At 27.4% G+C, this 8,460-nt stretch overlaps 1 protein-coding gene and 1 long non-coding RNA gene across 12 annotated transcripts in view; one reads left to right on the plus strand and one right to left on the minus strand.

The window, feature by feature from the left end:
* The window catches only part of LOC102670810 (potassium channel subfamily T member 2), a 152,960-nt gene that overhangs the window by 80,967 nt on the left and 63,533 nt on the right, over window positions 1-8,460 (plus strand). The gene's annotated exons all lie outside the window — the stretch shown is intronic.
* The window catches only part of LOC116185828, a 2,333-nt gene continuing 1,179 nt past the window's right edge, over window positions 7,307-8,460 (minus strand). Inside the window, exons 2-3 of the long non-coding RNA XR_004150735.1 lie at window positions 7,491-7,723; window positions 7,307-7,409 (exon numbers count right to left, since the gene is read on the minus strand). This is a non-coding gene — a long non-coding RNA (uncharacterized LOC116185828). The remainder of the gene's footprint in view (window positions 7,410-7,490; window positions 7,724-8,460) is intronic.

Here is an 8,460-nt window from a genome sequence, read left to right on the forward strand (position 1 = left end):
TGACGTTTCACCATTACGGTACAACAATTTTTCGTATCCTTTCGTCCAAGAATCGTTATCGTCGCGTGAAAAGAACGAATCCATTAAGAGAAAGAAATATGGACTCCATACGCATTTTCGCCGCATAACCTTATTCCGTGTCATAGTGTATTTCCTGTTAAGCAAATTATCTTGCGACCCACATCGGTTTCGGTGGATATTTAACGCGGTAACGGCCGGATGGACTAAGCATTACTCTCCTTCCTAACGCCATCTATCGAGCAAAAAATTTATAAGAAGTCGTTCATTTATTACACCGTCAGTGCCTGAAACGAATTTTCATCTCGGGGAAAAGAGAAAGCTCCCCCTTTCTTCTTTTTTCTTTCCTCTTTTTGTTATATTCTATGAAGCTATAGGTTTTATTCTTCACGAGAATTGGATGGATATAATTAAATGCTGTTTTATTGCTTATTGCTTGAATTTAAAATTTTATTCTTTATTGAGCTCAGGTACAACATTTTGATATGCTTTGAAGACTTCGAGTCGGAAAAATGTATACTGCTTTTGTTTGAAATGAAAATTCTTAAATATATTTTTGTATTATATTTTGAATAATTTCGAAAAATATGATATTTTTGTTTAAAATAAATGCTTTTATGTTAAGTTCTTAATATTCTTGTTGATCTTACAAAATTAGGTTAGATTATTTATTATTACACATCACTGGAATTAAAGAGGATATTTTTTGAAATTTATATCAGAAATGCTGTTGAAATAGATAAGGAATTAATATAAGTCACGAAAATAAGATCGTTGGATTACTTGAAAATTATTTTAAAATTCTTCGAAAAGCGTTGAAAATTGAATTTCTAAAATCATTCTGGATTACATAATTATATTGATTTTATTTTAAATAAAGAATTCATCAATATATGGATTCATTAAATCATAGTCGATTGAATTACATTATTTCAAACAAATACAATTTATCATTAAGAATATTTCAATTTCATATTTTAATTTCATCATATAATAAATATCATTGAAAATTATATGGATAATCATATCGATAAAATTTATGCAATCTGTCCTCATCTGGATAAATTTAATCCTAATTCACATTAAGTTTCATCGATTCCGATAAACTCGATAAACTCAATTTATCCTCTTTCCGATAATGAAGTAAGAATGATTTATCAAAGGAACGATAAAGCGATTCATTTTTCCTTCAATAAATTCAGCTCACCTGTTGCAGTCACACGAGTGGAATAATATCGATCCACGTTTTAAATTTTCTAATTTAAATCGAATTATATTTTTAGTGAATAAATGTGTTTAAATATCGTTGTAAGGCAAATTACCAGATATATATTATTTAAGATGGTACACGAGCGTTGTAAGACTATAGATACACGCAGATCGCACAACACTGGGAATGTAGCTTGATTCATGGACTTCGTTAGGCGAACAAAGCCATTGCACTTGTTGTTTGTCGAGCCATTTCCTTTTGAGAGATTCACTCGAGTGTTACCTCTGCTCCTTACGAGCTCTAACCGTGTCCCAGAAATACTTTTTTTGTTGTCTTTGGCCTGTAACAGAGTTCATTAATTAGAAGAGATAGAACGCGAAATTGTTTAAAAAAATATTTTGTTTCGAATGGATAGAAAATATATCGAGATAAGATATATTCTGAAAATTTTATTAGAAAACTTTTCACATAAATAATTACAAATAAATATATAGTGAAAAATTCAAAAATTAATTTGCAATCTTCTTAAAGAATCGTAATTCCTTATTGAGGACAAAATTATAATAAAATGATAGAAAATTTTATCTTATATTACCTATATTGTCCATAGCAATATTGAGAATAAAATTAAGAATTTGTTAGAATCTAAATAAATAGAATAAATATTTTAGATTTTAATCTAGTAGTTCTATTATGTTATCTATTGTCCACAATTAATTATAAAGAATATTGACAATAAAATTAAAGATTGCAAAATTAACAAAGCTTTAGGCTAGTGCTATTTAGAAGTTACTTAGATAGAAAATGTTGAGAACAAAGCTAGAGTTTATGAAATTAGTCTGATCTAGAGTTTGAACTTTACTGTAGTTATCCGTAGGCAAATCGAAGTTAGGAAACTTCAGATTTCAAGTCCTACTGGGCCTATTACTTGCTCGAAGCCAGATATGGCTAAAATTTTAAACGGTTAAAGTTAAGAATAAAGTTATTTCAGTAAGTAATTTTATTATTCACAACATCGAATAATCGCAGTTACTATCGCGTCAAATTTATACGAAGAATTATAATAATTATTAATTAATACTCGAATAAATATTATTCGAGTATTTTAAATAAAATTATTAGAAAAAATATTTTTATTTGAAATTTTGATTAATTAATTTTTCAGCTTGTTACTTGACTCTGCTCGAAGTTAACCGATGTTGGTCGACACTTCTTAGCGAGATTAGCCGAAGTTACCCGATATCAGCCGAAGTTACTCGAACATTTCTCGTTATTTTCTGACAGGGAAACCGATTGAATCTAACAAAATAATAAATTTCAGATCTTTTATTTTTCAAATTGAAAACGAATTAATATTATTAATATTATATTTTTTTAAAGTTTAAATCAATATTCGATATTCCTGCGTATTTTTATTATTAATATAATAAAAATTATAATGATTAGAAACTATTTTTCTCTGTGATTATATAAAATTCTATGGACGATGTTCGATTAAATTTTATCAGTTGATTTTTCAAAGCGTCTCGCGAAGGCACAAAAAAAACGAAAGACAGGAGGAAAATTTATGAATAAGACGCGATGGAATCATTCGTTGGGATCCGCTAAGCCTGCAATTTAATTTTGAAGTCTAAAGTTCGGATTGACTCCATCTAAGGGTTTTAAAAACCGTTACGAATCGACAGATTCGTTTAAAGAATCTATATTCTACGCTTGGAATCGTTAAGGATGGAGATTCAAGCGTATTCCATAAATGTGAAAGACTTCGTTTCAAAAGATCTTAACGATTATTTGAAAAGAAATAATTTCGCATTAGTTTGAATACTTCAGAATTAAATGAAAATATTTAACTTCTCGTGATGTTATTTTATTTGAATTATTAAATTATTTTTAATATCAGAAATATATTAAAATTTAGCAAGATATATTTATCTTATAAATATTTCTCCTTTTGAAATTATAAATGATATAAATTATTAAAGAATAAATAACGAATTCTACAATTAAATATATGATATTTACATAAGTGATTAATTACTAAATTTCATTAATTATTATACATTAAATATCAGATATTTAATAAATTATATAATTCATAAATTAAATAATTAATATATTATCATATATTCATTATATTTCAATTAATAATAAAACCACAAAAATTCTATTGATCATTTTCGAAAATTGAAAGCAATCAAAAAATTTTAATCCCGTTCAATCCATACAAAAACAATAATTATGAAATATTATTTCCTCCACAACAGCATTTGAAAAACCATTCGGTATCCTTTTTTACAAATTTTTATCCCGAAACAATCACCCAACAAATCACCACGCGCAGTGACGATGGCAACGGATACTTCCATAAAAAATTTAAAAGAATTTAAAAGAATTTTAAAATTTTCACTTGCAACGATCCACAGGGGTTCATCTCGAGATTTTTAAGCTCGAAATATTTTCACGATATCGAGCCATTTTACAATCACTCCCGGAAGCGGGTGAACATGGTTTCCGGAAAATCTCGGGGAAATTCGATGTTCCGCTTTTCAGCTGTAACAGATTTAGTTTTCATCCCCTTCCTTGGTTATTTCTCGAAAATCGCCCATATGTAAGTGCTCGAGATGCATCGTTATAGCATGAAAATTTTAATAATCTTGTAAACTTTAATGCATTTAGCTAGCTTTTTTTTGAATTTGATGTTGTCTTCGAAGCTGGTGAAATTTGATTTTTGAGCAAAGACTTGAGAAAGCAAAGAAATACGAATTACTTTTGTTATTGCAAATGGAAATTTAAAAAATTTTGTTCTAAGTAAGTTTTGATTATTTTTTGATGATATTCTGTCACAATTGAAATTGAAAAAAAAAAAGAGACTTTAGATGTACGAGCTGTGTAATTTTATTTTAAAAATATTTAGTTGCGAACAATTAATATATTTAGATACAAAGTATATATTACATTGCTGCAAAATTGAAAATTAAATTATGATGGTGAAAATGACTTGGATTTTTCTGAAAAATTAATAATTTCATTATTCGTAATTTTTTATCTAAAATTATCATTTTTTTTTTCATTCAAATATAATTATTATATAACTAATAAATTAATCGTGTAATATTAAAATTTTAAATTATAAAAAGAGATAAATAAAATAATATAATCATTAAAAATTATAATTTTAAAATAACTCACTTAAAACTGACTTTAAGCACTTTTACCAATATTGAAGAAATAATCGAAAGTCGATATATTTTTTCCGATAGTTCGATCTCGTGAGACACGCAGGATTTTTCCAGATTGATGCCTCAGTGTAAAAGAACGAGACAGAGAAAAACAAAGAGTACTAAACCAAGATGAGCGAAACAGTGCCATCTCTTCTCGAATCGAGTCGAGTCGAATCGAATCATGACACCCGAGGGAAATAAGTTTTGACCGATCATACATCGGCTGTCTGATCGCAAACTGGTCCCAACTATTGCAAAACCCTAACAGACAATTGACACTTTCGGTCAAATTGTTCGTTCGGAATTTCTATTTATCGGCAATTTTATTTTCCGTTTCTTTTTAGAAATTGGATCGGATATATACATCGATATTGTGAAATATATACGATATGGATGTCAAATTATATGTATATAAGATTCTTTCTTTTTTAGAAAGTTAAAATAAATCTGTTTTATAATAAATTAACTTTTATTTAATTAAGATAAAGAAAACAGTTTTAAAAAATTGATATATATTTTGGTTTATAAAAAAATATTAATTTAGGAGGAATAAAATAGGTTAGGAATATTTTAAAAAGTCAAAATTTTATATTTGTGAAAAATATAAGAAGAAATATTTTCAAGAATTAAATTAAAATTTCATATTGGAGATAAACACCAAAATTCTTAACTGAAAATATTAGAATTTATGATCTTAAATGGTTGCTCTTTTCTTTGTACAATTTTGCAAGTAACCGTGTATTTATGAATTTAAATTCATATTGCACTTTTTTTCATCATATCTCAATATAAACAAATTCCAAAATTTTATATTATCTACATAATTTTATTCTTGAATTATATAAATCCAAAATACAAGTAAAATTTAATCTCACTATAAAGGTTTTCTAACCTAATCGTTAAACTTCGGTATTTGGTCGGACTATTTACTTTTATTTAAGAAAAAAAACAGAGAGCGATAACAATAAGGAGAAGATTTAAGCGAAGATTGCGCACAATAAAGTTTCACAAGAAAGGGAAGGAAATGCATTTTCATAAAAATTTATACGATGACAGGGAACGCATAAACGTCAAGTGCAACGTATACGATAAAACGGTTGGATCTCTAGATGAGCCTGGTTTCCTTTGTTTCCGGAATACAGCCGGTAAGTTCATTTTCTTTCTTGAAAAGAGGGCGTTTGGGATGCGAAATTAAGTCGCAGAATTTTTTCTTCGTTTTCTCGATAGTTCACTTGTGAATTTTATTCTGATGAGGATAATATGTGAATCAGTGTTGGAACAAATGGTCGAAATAACTGGAAATATTAAGAGGCTTTTTGAATCATCTTCGAAATGGTTTTTAAACGAGAGTTGGATATAAATGAAACTCGTGAATGTAAATTTAAAAGAGGTGAAGGAGTTATCATTTTACTTTCGAAGGAAATGTATATCAAGAATATATAAAATTTGTTTCAATATTCTAAATTGAAATTCACGTTTTGCAAATTCTGCTTTTGATATTATAATTTTTTATCTCTCTAAATTAAAAATATCAAAATATTACCTTTTAAATGTCATAGAAAGTAAAATAGAAAAATCAAATGAATTTATCAAATTCTTCTTCAAAAAATAAAATTCTGCATAAAAATTCGTTTACTCACTTTACTTACACACATTACAATCCATCATTCATAATTTATAATTAATTTAATAAAGTAATAACTATCTCAGAATTTTCTATTTATTTCTCTTTATCTCTCAATTATTGGACACCACACATCGAATAACATTTTTTTTAAATAATACCACACACAAAAGTGATTTTCCATCAAAGAGATTAAGAGTGACTTTAATCAAAAACATAGAGAAGAAGACAGAAAAATCTAAATATACCTGCGGCGTATCGAAGCATAACGAAATTCCATAGAATATCGTATAAATATGAACGAGAGGAGAGGGCAACGCTTGTCTCTAGCCCGGAAGTTATTTGCTCGTTGGATCGACGTCGATACAAGGGAAACAAGAATCTCGACAGCCACTCGAGCGATCAAACGTCCTTTCGACGTGCCCACCAGCTACAAGGAGAGCAACTTTACCGGTTGGCTTCATGCTAGTGACATGTGACGTCTAAATTCCTTCAGTAAATTACCGAAGCCATCTTTCTCTCTTACCACCTCTATCTATCTATCTCTGTCTTTCTTTTTCTTTAGTCTGGTTATATAGGATGTCCTGTTACAAGAAGCGTTTCAAGAATGGTTTAAGATGGTTTATACGAAAAAAAAAATCGGTATAAGCTTACAAAGACTCAAGAAAGTATTTGAACAAGTTTTTTTATAGAAAAATTTAGATAATTGGAAAATTCTGATTTTAATGAAAAATTAAAATTTATACGTATATAAAGCATATACATAAGTATTTTTCTCTTTTATTATCTCTATCTATTTGTTTATCTTTCTTTTTCTTTAGAAAAGATCTGTAGGATAGTTTTTGAATTTAAACAATGAAATGCGAATAAATAATTTTTTTATTTTTAATGAAAAAGTTTTTGTGAATATGTAATTATCATTTAAAGAAGTGAAATAAATGTTCAAAGTTTTACTATTATATTTTCATTTTTATAAGCTAAACAATTCTTAATTTCCTTTAAAACACGCACTCAATAAATTACATTACTTTTCAAATATACGTTTAAACATTTAAACGTTCATTTTTTATTTTTACGCATTTATTTTTGTGTCACATATGAAATACATTTATGTAATATGCGTTTACAATTATTTTTTATTCTTATTTAAATCATTTTTGAAACGATCACCATGTCATTTTGTATATCTACGATCTCTTTCCATCACATATCCTTTTTTTTCTTCTCTCATTCTCTTTCTCCGCATGAACAAAAGCTTGGTAGGAATCTTCGCCATGGGAACCGAACCGCCACTTGGCGGAAGTCGATCACGTTGACTTTACGGGACCCGTGGTAACTGAAACGCAATTAATCTGTTAGAAAAGTAATTCTCAGGAGTGTTAAGGTGCATCCAGTCGAGAAAACGTTTCTTTTTTACTTGCTCGATCCACACAGAATTCGTAAGTTTGCTGCCTCTTGTATTTTATTTTATCTTGCATGCAGGGTTATCGACGGGGATTCCAGACTTTTAGAGTCTGACGTCACACTCTGATTTAGGAATAGTAGAGGGGAAAAGTCAGGCTAAGTAGGGATTGTCGATTAAATCTATGTCTCTACAGTTAGTTTGTTCTCTCTCCACCTTCAAATCTGTATGACGTCAGAATATTGGCTCTAAAACTTTAAAGCCAATTCTTATTCTTCCTTTACTACTTTCAGAGTAAAATAGAATTGCGACTTGAATTTATGTTTTCCCAACTAGGTTTTTAAAATTCAAATCCAAAATATTTCTAATAATGATTCTTTTTTTTTTTATACTTTCTTAATTCTTTTTTTTTTAAGAGAGAGTTTTATATTAATGTTTTGAGTTTGATGTTGGATATGAATGATAATAACATCTATTGAGAATTAATAATGTATTGGAATTATTCCAGAGTGCAATTAAAAAATACAAAGCTAAAAAGTATATAATTATAGTGCAGCAGAAATTTCTATAGTTCTATTACTTTAACATGTAGAAATTTTTTATATATTATATAAATATCTCTATAAATTTTTATTTAATTATTATAAAAATTTAAAAATTTTTTAAATTTTAAATACAAAAATTTTAAAAATTGTTAAATTTATAATCTCATCACATTCATGAAAATATATTCTAAATAAAGTTGTTGTTCATCTAAAAGAATTCAAATATTTAATAATTTTTTTGTACATTATAATTCCATATTGAAATATTGAAATGTTCTCCTGTCTATACAAAATTTATATGCGATAATAAAAGTACATAGAAAAAAAACTCACTAAAAAATTCATTAATACAGAAAACCAAAATTATATTATGATTAATTTCATTCTATTGTATTTCAGTTCTTTTTTTTCGATTTTTTTTTTTTTTTTTTTTTTTTTTT

This window comes from Apis dorsata, unplaced genomic scaffold (genome assembly GCF_000469605.1).
Source record: "Apis dorsata unplaced genomic scaffold, Apis dorsata 1.3 scaffold_293, whole genome shotgun sequence".
NCBI classification, from domain to species: Eukaryota; Metazoa; Arthropoda; class Insecta; order Hymenoptera; family Apidae; genus Apis; species Apis dorsata.